Raw genomic sequence first — 13,817 nt, 5'->3', positions numbered from 1 at the left:
GGTGTGGATAGTGACCTGTGTTTGCACACAGGCTTCTTGGTGGCTGCAGCAGCAGCCTTAGTGTTTCATGCCCGTCTCTGGCGTGTGCGCTGATAGCCGCGGCTTGCGCCCATCTCTGGAGCTTGTCTAGGCAGTGCTGTGAATCCCCTCTCCTTGCACACCCTGAAACAATTGTTTCTTGCCTCTTAGGCCATTCCAGACTTTTTCCTGGACTCCCTTCTGGCTAGCTGTGGTGCACTAGTCCCCTTCAGTCTGTGTTCATGCAGCCCACCCCAGTCCTCTCCCTGGGATCTGACCTCCAAAGCCCTAGCCTCAACTCCCAGCCCTCACCCACCCCAGTGGGTGAGCAGACAAGTCTCTTGGGCTGGTGAGTGCTGGTTGGCACTGATCCTCTGTGTGGGAATCTCTCTTCTTTGCCCTCTGCCCCCCTGTTGCTGCACTCTCCTCCTTGGCTCCAAAGCTTCCCCTCTGGCACCCCTCAATCTCCACCAGTGAAGGGGCTTCCTAGTGTGTGGAAACTTTTCCTCCTTCACAGCTCCCTCCCAGAGGTGCAGGTCCTGTCCCTATTCTTTTGTCTCTGTTTTCTCTTTTACCCTACCCAGGTACGTGGGGAGTTTCTTGCCTTTGGGGAAGTCTGAGATCTTCTGCCAGCGTTCAGTAGGTGTTCTGTAGGAGTTGTTCCACATGTAGGTGTACTTCTGATGTATTTGTGGGGAGGAAGGTGATCTCCATGACTTACTCTTCCAACATCTTGAAGGTCTCCTAACTCCCTAATTTTATAGATAAAAGGAAATTGTCATCATGATGTTAAGAGCTATCCAAGGTCACATAGTGAATTAGCAGTACAGCTAGTACCACAACTCAAATCCCTGGCTCTAATTTCTGTTTTTTCTACATTACTGCCAGTAAAATGTTCTACTTTGCCTATAGAAGTAAAAAACAAACAAACAAAGAAAAAGACACACACACACACACACACAAAACAACAAAACATGTGATTAACTTTTTCCCATCAGAACTTATACTTTTCCTATCTGGTAAAATCATGTTCAGGTCACCCAGTAGGGACAGTTGGCTCTTAACTGGAGGATAGTTTGACATTTGTTTATTTGTTTGTCTTGTGCATTGTAGTCAATTGCAGCTTTGTGATGATTTCCCAGTGTTATTTTTTCTTAAAATATTAAGTTGGAAGAATTTTAATTGCCATGCAATATGAAGGTCAGCATGTCCTTTAGCTTTCTACTGAAAGGTTCTAAAAGTTTTTCTATTAATGTTAGTGATGATCTATTTTTTTATAACTGCATTTTGACTCAAAATTATGAGAAAATCAGTGCTTTTGTCCAAAATATTTAGCATGGCTTATCTGGAGGCATTATTTCTATCACTGTGTATTTGATTTCATGAAATTCATTCTGCATTGACAATACAGTTTGAATGTCTTTTTACTAGAGAAATCACATTGTATGTTACTTTCAGGATTGAAAAATGGCTTTCATTAGAACCCTATTTCTGATTTCCAAAGACCTTGCAATTCTGATTTGGGATTGTGTGTAAGATTTCCCATCTGCGTTTTCTTACACTGCAGCACCGACAGTATCTCAGTTTGAGAAAAGATCAGTGCACTTGAACCTCTTCTGAAGGAGACATTTCATAAGTTAGATAATCTTTTCTCATTCTTAAAGGCAGCTGTGTTGAGAGATTGATTGTAGCTGTTCTTATACATGTATCTGTTTGATCAGTAGAACCAGAGTTCTGGAAGTATCTAAAGCCATATGGGTAAAAGAGGGTAAGCGAAACCTTACCAGTTTAAATGGGTGGCTCTTCTAAATCAGTTCTCTATATATGGGAAGCAAGAAAAGGAACTATACTGAATTAAAAACCAAAGAAGTTTACTAGAGAAATAAAAGCTAAAAATATAGTATTACCAGATTCCAAACATGAGGACAACTGGGACTTAAAGAACATTCAAGCCTGTCTTCAATATTCTGGGTCACATTTTGCCCACTAACCTTGATTTTGCCAACATTCTGTGTCTCCAATGCATTATTGAACAAACACTAATTGTCCCTTAAGTTGTGCACAGTGTCAGTACAAAATTTGCTTACTTCCCTAAAAGAATCACTGATAGAATTAAAAACTATCTTTCTTGGTAACTATTAAGAGCATTAATAAATGGCAAAATTGTATATTATCACAACCAAAATAGGTTTCCATGGGAACAAATAGAAAAGGAGCTTGATAAAATGAAAAAAATTATTAATGGTTTTCCTTTAATGCTCAACTTTTAGTCCCTGAGCTGATGACATATTACGTTTATATGAGCAAATTTATGATAGATTATTGAACCATTTTTAAGAGTTCTCTGCTGGCAAATAATACATTAATCTCATTTAATTCTCATACACTACTCAGTGTTAAGTACTATTATTCCATTTTACAAATAAAGAAACAGACTCGAAGAGGTTAAATGACTTGCTCAATTTTGCATTTACAATTTGAACAAAGTCTAATGGAATCTACAGCCTGAAGTGTAAAGGTTTGAATTGTATGTGTGAAGAAAATAATTGTGATAGTAGCACAGTTGACCCTTGAAAAACATGAAGATTAGGAGCACCAACCCCTCAACTCCCACATTCAAAAATCCATCTATTACTTTTGATTCTCTGGAAAGTTAACATTAATAGCTTACTGTTGACCAGAAGCCTTACAGATAACATAAACAGTCAATTAACACATATTTTGTATGTCATATGTATTATATACTGTATTCTCACATTGAAGTAAGCTATAGAAAAGGAAATGTTATTAAGAAAATCATAAGGAAGAGAAAATATTTTATAGTGCTGTGCTGTACTTATCAATACTGTAAGTTTACCTTATCTGTTTACAAGATGAATTGTCTGTCAGTACCTACATCAACATTGTTTTATATGATACAAAACACTTAGATGTTATACGTATTACTGACACTAGACATCAAAAATGAAAAAATAAGATGAAAATTTATAATGACATGTATTGATAATGCAGAAGCAGCAATACGATTGCTTCATGGTAGTCTAGCCTGTATACTAATAAATGAATCGTTTTAAAATTTTTATGGCATACATTATTACAGTCATGTTCCTAATACAGTATTGGAAACATTGTTACATTAAAAAACCCAACTTACCTGTGATGATAGGCTGATATGCAGTTTCTCCAAATATGAGAGAGAGAGGCATAGGGTTTGGTAATGTAATTTTTTGAAAGCAAAGTTACAAAGGAGTGAGAAAACCAACACGTTATTGAATTTATATTAAACACCACTCAACTTATACCTATGTAAGGATAGGTTGTCCACTTCAATACATCTTGCACACGATGTTCTACACGTGAATACTTAAGTGAGGCAGAGGAGGATGGTACAAACACATCTCAACCAGTTCTTGCCATACAGTTATTAGACTTTCACATAAAGATGCTCACACACATACACAACAGATAAGTTTATTAACTATGGCATGATGATTACTTACTGTTCATTAAGTGGAAGTGGATCATCATAAAGGTCTTCATCCTCATTGTCTTCATGTTAAGTAAGCTGAGGAGGAGGAGGAAGAGGAGTGACTGGTCTTGCTGTGCCAGGGATGGCAGAGGTGTAAGAGAAGGACGAAGGGGAGGCAGGAGGGACAGGCACACTCTGTGTGACTTTATGGAGATACAGCTGATGTTTTTGCTTTTCCATTTCTCTAAAAATGTTTTCATGCAGTTCCAATTCTTCTTCCACTTTTTGCTTTAGTTTCAGCACCCATATTGTAGAAAGGCCCATGTTGTAAAAGAAGGCTCTGAAGAATTAGAACCTTTTTGCCAGATTGTCTAATGTCAGTTTGTTTTCTGGCACTGCTTCTTCGTCATCTTCCTCACTCATTGTCTGGCACCTGTTGGGAAGCACTCATCTCTATCAACCTGTCATTTTGTGTTTTTTGCTATTGTTTTTGTTTTTGTTTTTGGCCATGCCGTGCTGCTTGCAAGATCTTAGTTCCCTGACTAGGGACTGAACCCAGGCCATGGCAGTGAAAGCACCGAGTCCTAACCACTGGACCACCAGGGAAGTCCCTCAAACTGTCTTCTGTTACATCTTCTGGTGTGGTGTCTATTAGCTCTTGAATCTCTCGAAAATCCATATCTTGAAACCCTTCAACCCCACCTTTTTTTGCCATATCCACAATCTCTTTCATGATTTATTTGATTGGCTCTGTCGTAAATCCTGTGAAGTCATGCATAACATCTGGACACAGTTTTCTCCAGCAGGAATTTATTGTTTTGAGCGTGATAGCTTTCACAGCTTTTTCTGTAACAACGATGGCAGCTTCAATAGTGTAATCCTTTCAGGCTCGCATGATGGTCTCTCTATTAGGGTTCTGTTCCACAGCATTGACAATCCTTTCTGTAGAGTACTGGGTGTAATGAGCCTTAAAGGTCCTTATGACCCCCAGACTAGAGGCTGAATTAGAGACATTGTGTGATGCCTAACTTTGATGGCTTCAGTATTGAACTCAATTGCACTCATGGGATTCTGGATGGCCAGGGGCATTGTCCAATATCAAAAGTACTTTAAAAAGCAGTTTCCTACTGGCAAAGTACTTCCTGGCTTCAGTGACAAAGCATTGATTGAACCAATCCAGAAAAAGGGTTCTCATTGTCCAGGTCTTCTTGTACAACCAGAAGACTGGCAGCTGGTATTTATTCTTTCCCTTCAAGGCTCAGCGTTAGCAGTTTTATAGATAAGGGCCGTCCTGATCATAAACCTGACTGTATTTGCACAAAACTGTAGAGTCAGCCTAGAATCACCCTTCCTGCTTTAAATCCTGGTGCTCCCTTCTCTTTATTACTAATAAATGTCCTTTGTAGCATTTTTTCCCCCCAGAATAGGGCATTTTTGTCTGCATTAAAAAGCTGTTCAGGCAGATATCCTTTCTCCTTAATGATTTTCTTAATGACATCTGGGAACTCATCTGCTGCCTCTTGGTCAGTAGCACCTACTTTTATTGTTATCTTGACATTTTTTAAGCCAAACTTCTTTCTAAAATTATCAAATCATTTTTGCTGGCATTAAATTCTCCAGTTTTAGATCCTTCACCTTCCTTTTGCTTTAAGTTTTCATATAATATCTTTGCTTTTTCTCAAATCATATTAGAGACTATAGGTATGCCTTTCCTATAGCAATCCTGCTCCCACATAAAAGCTGCATTTTCAATACAAGGTAAAAAAGTATTTTGCAAAAAGTACAAGGTTTTTGCACTTACTGGCATAGCTACAGAGACAGCTTCACAAACTTCCTTTTCTTTTTTTACAATGGTCCCTATGCTGGATTCATTTATCTTGAAATGGCAGGCAACCAAAGTTGTAGACCTCGATCTATGGTACATATCCAGCAATTCAGCTTATGTCATGACTGCTTCTTGGTAGCACTTCCAGCATCACTAGTGGCACTTCATTTGGGTCCCATGGTGTTATTTAAGGCTTACAGTATTTCAAACACAATGAAAATTATGCAAGAACTGCAAGAGATCAGTTTTTACTGTGATACATAATTTACTGGAGAGATGAACTGCTCATGCTGAGATGATTATCATCACACAGCATTTTAAGTGAATACTCGCAACACTTAGCTCACTGCAATAGCAACAGGAGTTGGCTACAAAATTACTGTAGTAGTACCGTGTGTAACTTAACTTTATGCAGTTTTGATTTAATATTATATCTTTACACTTTTTTTACATTTCTCTTAACTGTAAATGGCACCATGTATGGTCTGTTTGTGTAAGTTTTGATAAATCTTAACGTTTTATAATAGATTTGTGTATATTTTATGGTAATAAATGATAAAATAGACTAGGTTCTACATATATTTTTATGCACTCACAACATACCTATTTTTTTCTTATTTTTTTCAATATGTCTAGGCTATGTAGTTCATCTGTGAGTTTTTTCAAATCATCACAAATCTCCAAAATTTTTTTTCATATTTATTGAAAAAATTCAGTGTATAAGTGGACCCACATAGTTCAAACCCATGTTGTTCAAGGGTCAACTGTAGCTTTAGGAAACTTTTAAATGATAACATTTAAAAGATGTTTCAAAATTAATTCCCCCAAATCGTCTTTTGATTCTGCATGTCCCTTTTGCTTTCTTTCATAGCTAAGTTTCTAGATTCTAGAAAGAGTCCTTTCTGGTGGTGTTTATACTTCCTCACCTCCTGTTTACTCCTCAGATCACTGCCATCTGGCTTTTGCTTTCACCATTGCTTGAAGCTGCTTAGTCTACAGATGAACAATGACCATTAATTGCTTAATTCTATAGGTCCTTTTCAATTCTTGCCTTACTTGACCCAGCCAGAACTTAACCCTCTTAATACAAGCTTCCCCTGGCTTCACCAGCCTGTGGATGCCAATTGGTCATGTTTCCAGGAATAACCTATATTTCATTTTTCTACATCCAGCTCTTCCATTGCGGGGACAGCTTCTCCCTAACTCCCTTGATTTGGGGAGGGGAGTTTACTCAATCAAACTGTCGGACAAGTATTTAGTAGAAATGGCCAATCTGAGTGAATTGGTGATTTCCCTGGGATTACTAAATAATAAAGTAGGAAGACAAATACCCATATTTTGTCTAGGTCATTAAACTGGGAGAAGAACCTAGGTCTGCCAGAAGCCATCTGTCTCCACCCCCTTCCAAATAGAATGCACACACACAAACACACAAATCCATGCACATAATTGTAGTACACAGAGGAAACCATTTGAAGATAAAGAAATGAAGCCCTATAGAGACAGCTGAAACTAGGGTTGGAGAAAAAGAAATGTGCTCTGAAAGCAGTATGAGTCCCCAAATCTTTTCCTAGTTTGTGAGCCACAGAGGCCATGTTGCTTAAGTTTGCTGCAGTTGGGTTTCTGTCATTTACATTTTTAAGAGACTTGACTTCCCTACCTACTGCTCACTGCTACTGGTGTCCTCCTTGGACCCTCTATATCTGTGTGAAGATGATGTCATCAGATGTCCCACAGCCGTGCTATAATTTGTGAAGTTGGAGCATCTTCTTGGCTCTTTCTCACTTTGTTATCTGGGCATGAAAAGCAGCCCAGCTGGTCTTCCATGTTTCAGAGTCCCTAATGAAAACCCCTTTGGCTTCTGCAGCTGCCTCTCTATCGACAGGGTGCATATGTGAAGAAAGGCCTCTCTTCTTTAGCCAAAATCTCTTGGATAAACCTTCTCATGTCCCTTTCTACCAGCTCCTCAGACAATCCTGCATACATCTGAGTCCTGGCCCTGCTGTAGGCAGTGTACTCTTTCCTCCTTGGAACAAGTGTCCCTTGGTTTATGTGTCACAATTATTTAGTTTTATCTCTTTGCTCTCTGGTTCTCCTTGCCACTCTTCACTATAGGCTGTTCTTCCTCTACTTTCCCTTTTAAGGTGGTTGTCCTAGGGCTCTGAGTCTTTAATCCATTTCTATTCCTACTTGACCTCCTATCTAGGCAACCCCTTTCTACCCTATGTCATCAGATAGTAACTCTAAACAAATAACTTTACAATTTTTATCTACAACACCAATCTCTGTCCTGGGCTCCAGACCCTCACATGTACCAACTTGCTACATACATATCATACCTGGGTAGTCCATGAGTATCTTGATTCTACCTCATTAAAAGCGACCTCATCGTCTTCATCTCCTTTCCCCTGAAATTCTCTCTCCCACTAGTAGTCATTATCATTCATCTGTTTGCGCTGCCCCAGAAATATTAGGGGACACATCTGTGTTTCCTTTTCCCCTCTAGATGGTACTCTATCAGTCTCTAAAATGTGTCCTTTTATTTCCCAAATATTCTTCAGCATATTAAGAAAGACAAGCAATATGGGAGAAAGGGAACACAGACCTCTTTCCCTTACATTTTCAAATCCCATTTTCTGGATTGGTTTTCTTTTTAGCAAGCAAGGGTTTATATTTGGATCTTAGTTCCTCTCAGGTTTTTGCTATAATACATAATCTTCCACTTGTTACATGAGAACACTATAATTTTAAGAAGTGTCTTCCAGATTCCATCATTTTATTTTATTTTTACCCTTTTTTTTCTTAATATCCTGAGAAAACTTTCCTAATGCTTTTCCTAACTGCTTACACAACCACTTAATATATAGCTTTCAATGTCTTAAAAATAAGTACTCTTCTGACCAAACTGACCTCCCACCATGCACTGATGACATGAGTGTGAACCAGAGGCCCATCCCGAGCGTACATGTAAGGGTTAGTGGTGGTTATAGTTCTCTTCTTATCCTCCTACCTAACCCCACACCCCTCTTTACCACCATTTTTATAAGATAAAAAGATAGGGCAAAGAAAACCCAGTTTATTATTTAACTTTATTATTTAAAAAAAAGTTTTTTATCTACACAGACATACAGAGAAAAGGAATTCCAGGGTAGCAAGGAAAAGGTTAGAGGAAATAAAAATATTCTTTTCATTTATGATACTTAATTTCACCATTTTGGTTTATGAGGTACGGTCTTGTGGTCTTATGAACAGCGGGCAGGGAATCGTAAAGCTTTCTTAACTTATACTAGTCAGGACAACTGTGTGGGTGGCCATGGACAAATTGCTTGATATCCCCATTTCACTTACCTCATGACTTCCAGTAGACATAGGGATCGTTAATTTGAGTGACAGTTCAGCTAAATAAATAATGCACTAAAGTTTAGTTGGGAATCTAAGAAATGCTGATTTCTTTAGAATCATAATATATTTAATTTGTTATTGATAGGTCACCTCAAATACCACAAAATGAATGGGAAGATGAACACTATGCAAGTACTCATTAAAAACATCCCAAAAGTTGGGGGCAAACTCCCTAGCATTAAATGCCTTTTCAGTTGTAGAAAACTTTTATTTCAGAGAATGTACGTTGACTTGCATGTTTCTTAAATTTACTGGATGGCATAGTTTTCTTGGGCTATTTGACCAAGCTTGATTTTCTCAGTCCAGCATTTCTGAGGGCAAAATATGATCTGCTCAATAAAATAAGCATATCTACTAAAGCCAGATGAGTGCCTTCTAGCAAGTACATTAGCATTCAATGTGTTATATTTTACCAGAGGTGAAACATTTATACTCTAAATTTCTTTACCCCAGGGAACAAGAGAATACCAAAAATTTCAACCACCATACATAGCTTGGTAATAAGATCATTGGGTGAAATAGAGCCAGCCTCAGTTTGCACTACTGTTGCATACACATATTACAAGTATGTCTAATGGACTTCTCCCTTGTGATTATGACCACGTTTTTTGTTTCATTACTTCAGTATTGTATTTGTCCTCCCTCTACCACGCCCTATATTTTTCTCATATTTATTGGGATATACTTCATTGAAGTCTCTGGTTTCAGATTATTTGAACTCAAATATGGAATTCTGGATTTTTGAATATTTTGAATTGTGTAGTTGATATAAGTAAGCACTATTTTTATTTGGTGAATATATAGAAATGGAATTACTGGGTCTTATCTTAGGCACATTTTGCTGTAAAGCTGCCAAACAGTTTTCCAAGTGGATGAACCAATTTGAAATTTCCATCAGAAGCATTTGAGAGTTCAAATTACTCCACATCGTCACTACAATTGGTATAGTCATTTTAATTTTAGTACTATGATGAATATGTAGCGGTACTAAATTTTGGTATTAACCTGCATTTCCTAGGTGACTAACAATATTGAACATATTTTCATATCCTTGTTGGTTATTTGGATATACTACTTTGTGAAGTTCCTATTGAAGTCTCCTTGCCACTTTTCTATTGTATTGTCTGTTTTTACTTATATATTTACTTTCATTCTATATGTATATGTGTATATATATGTGATTATTTTGTCAGATATGCATTGCAAATATTTTCTCCCAGTATATGGCTTGTGGTTTTACTATGTCGTTGGTGACTTTTAATAAATAGAAGATTTTATTGATATAAGTTTACTATCTCAATCTTTTCTTTTATGGTGAGTGCAATTTATATCCTGTTTAAGAAGTGGTTGCACACCTTAATGTCATAACAATAGTCTTACATGTTTTCTCCTAGAAGGCTTATTGTTTTACCTTTCACATTCAGATTTTGATGGTTCTTGATTAAATTTTTATATATGATATTACATAGGGATTAAGGTTAATTTCTTTTCCTATGGACCCCGAACCACTTATTGAAAAGATAATCCTTTACACTGAATTGCAGTAGGGTTTTATCCAAACCAGGTTAGTATTTTTGAGTGGGTCTGTTTCTGGACTCTCTAATTTGTTCCACTGGTTTACTTAGCTATTATTGTGCTAATTCATTACTGTCATTATTTTTAGCTTTACAATAACTTTTGATATTTAGTAGTATAATTTTTGCAGTTTAGTTTTTCTTCTTCAGTATTGCCTTGGCTATATTAAGTCTTTCCATTTCCATTTCCATTTTAGAATAAAGGGTCAATTTGCACAAAATAACCTGCTGGGATTTTGAAAGGGATTACTTAATTTGGGAGAGAATTGGCATTTTATCAATATTGAGTCTTCCAATCAATGTATATAGTATTTCCCTCCAGTTATTTTTGTTTTTATTTTCTCTCACCAATATTTTGTAGTTCTCAGGTAGAAGGTCTTGCAATGTTTTTATATATGTGTTCCTAAGTAGTGGATGTTTTAGATGGTATTGTTTTTCTATTAAATTATATCTTCCAGTTATTTCTAGTATAGAGAAATATAGTCAATTGTCATATTTTGGCCTTGTTTCTAGTGACCTTGCTTTTAATAGTTTGTAGATTCTTCTGGGTTTTCTACAGACATAATCAAATAATCTCTGAGTAATGACTTCCATTTCTCTATCTTCCTTCCTGCCTTATTGATCCGGTTAGGGCTTCCAGTAAAATGTTGACTAGAAGCACTGATAATTGATATTGTTTCCTTACCCCTGTTCAGTTGCCTTCAAATTTTAATATTTACTGTATTTTTTCTGGATCCCTCATCAGATTAGTAAAGTACACTTCTATTTCTAATTACTGAAGTTTTTTAAAAAATCACAAATAGGTATAGAATTTTATCAAATGCTTTTTACTGAATCTATTGAGATCATCATATGGTTCTTTCATTAACAGTATAGAATTTAATAAATTATTTTTCCACATCTATTAAGATTGTCATAAGGTTTTTCTGTTTTACTCTTTAATATGGTGAATAACTGATTTTTTAAATTAAGACTTTATTTTCTTAGAGCAGTTTTAGGTTTACAACAAAATTTAGAGGAAGGTACAGAGATTTCCCTTATATCCCGTGGTACCCCCCATACATAGCCTTCTGCATTGTCAACATTACCCACCAAAATGGTACATATTTTACCAAGGATGAACCTACATTGACACATCGTAATCACCCAAATTCCATAGTTTGCCTTAGGGTTCACTTTTGGTGTTGCATATTTTATGGGATTGGACAAATGTATGATGACATATATCTATCATTATAATACCATATAGAGTATTTTCATAGTCCTAAAAATGCTCTTTCCTCTGCTGTTCATCTCTCCCACCCCACCTCCCCTTGACCCCTGGCAACCATTGATCTTTTTATTGTCTCCATAGTTTTGCCTTTTCCAAAATGTCATATAGTTGGAATTATACAGTATATAGCCCTTGCAGATTGGCTTCTTTTACTTATTAATATGCATTTATGGATCCTTCATGTTTTTTCATGACTTGATAACACATCTCTTTTTGTCCCTTTAGTTGTAACATTTTTTATTGAGTTACAATTTACATACCATAAAATTCACCCATTACAAGTGTACAGTTTGATAATTTTTAGTAAACTTATGCAGTTGTTCAACCATTCCCACAGTCCAGTTTCAGAGCACATTTGTTGCTTGAAAAAAATTCCCTTGATCCCATTTGCTGAGTATTGCTATTTTATTTTATGTTTTTCTTCCAGTTTTGAGATATAATTGATATACAGCACTGTATAAGTTTAAGGAGTACAGCACAAAGATTTGACTTACATATATTGTGAAATGATTACCATAGTAAATGATTAAACAATAAGTTTAGTGAACATCCATCATCTCATATAGATACAAAAGAAAAGAAAAGAAAAAAATATTTTTTCACTGTGAAGAGAACTCTTAGGGTTTACTCTTTCAACAGCTTTCATATATAATGTACAACAGTGTTAATTATATTTATCATCTTGTAATTACATTTTTAGTATTCATTTTTCTTATAACTAGAACTTTGTACCTTTTTGACCACTTTCATCCAATTTCCCCCACCTGTACCCCCTGCCTCTGGTAATCACAAATCTAAGCTCTTTTTCTATTATTTCATTTGTTTGTTTAAAGTATAATTGACCTACCTCACTATGTTAGTTCCTGGTGCACAACATAATGATTCTATATATCTGTCAAAAATCATCATATTGGGAATGTTGAAGCCTTACCAAGAGTTCTAGGCAAAAGCAAGAGTAGGATGCCTGCTATCATTGCTCTATTAAATATTTCAGTGTAGGTCCCTAGGCCAAATAATAAGAAAAGAAAAACAAAAACAAGAAAATAGGAAAGTTTATTGGAAAATAAAAGAAAAAAGTTATTATTTGGTGATGATGATATAAAGAACTTACAGACAAATGTTGAGAACTAATAAGAGAATTCAATGAGATTGCTGTGCATATACAGGAGACCAACATTTAATAAAATCATCAGAATTCCTAAACACTAGTAATGACTAATTCGAAAATGTTATATAGTACTCACATAGCAACAAAACCTCTAAGTACTTTCTAGAAAAAGTGTAATTATTGAGTACATTAAAGAAAATCTGAGCAATTGGAGAGCCATATTGTGTTCACAAGTTGGAAGACTCAATCTTCTAAAGCTGTGAGTTCCTTCCATATTAATTATAAATTAAATGTAATTTCACTCAGATCACAAAATATTTTTGTGGGGGAAGGGGAGGATTTGATAAATTCCTCTTAAAAATTTATAAAATAGAGCTAAAGATGAAGAATAACTAAGGCAATTTTTAAAACGAAGAAATAGATCGGGATAATTTGTGAGAAACATCAAGGGTTTTTGTAAGGTTTTCATGATTAAGAAAGTGAGCTATTGGTACAGGAGTAAACATTAAAACCAATGGAAAAGGAAAGAGAAACAAACAAACACTTCATGGTAAGTTAATTTATGACTGAAGAGAAACTACAAATAAGTGGTAAGAGGATGAACTATTCAATCAATGATGCTGGGAAAACTAATTTTTCAAAAGTAAAAAAAAATAAAATTACACATCTATCTTAACAATACACAAAATATCAATTCCACATTATTTAAAAGTAAATTTGAAAATCAAAGTATTAAAATTTAAGACAAACTCAAGGATAATACCTTTATAGTACTGGGTTTGGACGTATAGGCCCATAATTAAACATCTATTTTCCTGTAATCGAATACTATACATCAGTTAAAAAACACAAAAACATGAAGAGTGTCAGGCTCATGGGCTAGGAGATGCAAGTAGCTCTATATGACTGCTGTATCTCTCCATTTATTAAGAACCACTTCTATGCCATTTCAAAGATTTTAAAAATTTTCTCCATGAGGATTTTTGCTGTATTAATTTGTAGATGGTTTATTGTTTTGTTGCATTTGATAGTGGCATCTTAGTTTTTATTATATTTTCTAGGTGGCTACTGAGAGTGGAGGGGAATATTTATATTTGTGGGTTGATTAATATTTGTGAGTTTTCTTTTACCCAGAAAACTGGTTAAGT

Source organism: Delphinus delphis, chromosome 14 (assembly GCF_949987515.2).
Source record: "Delphinus delphis chromosome 14, mDelDel1.2, whole genome shotgun sequence".
Classification (NCBI taxonomy): domain Eukaryota; kingdom Metazoa; phylum Chordata; class Mammalia; order Artiodactyla; family Delphinidae; genus Delphinus; species Delphinus delphis.
Note: the sequence above shows the minus strand (reverse complement) of the source record.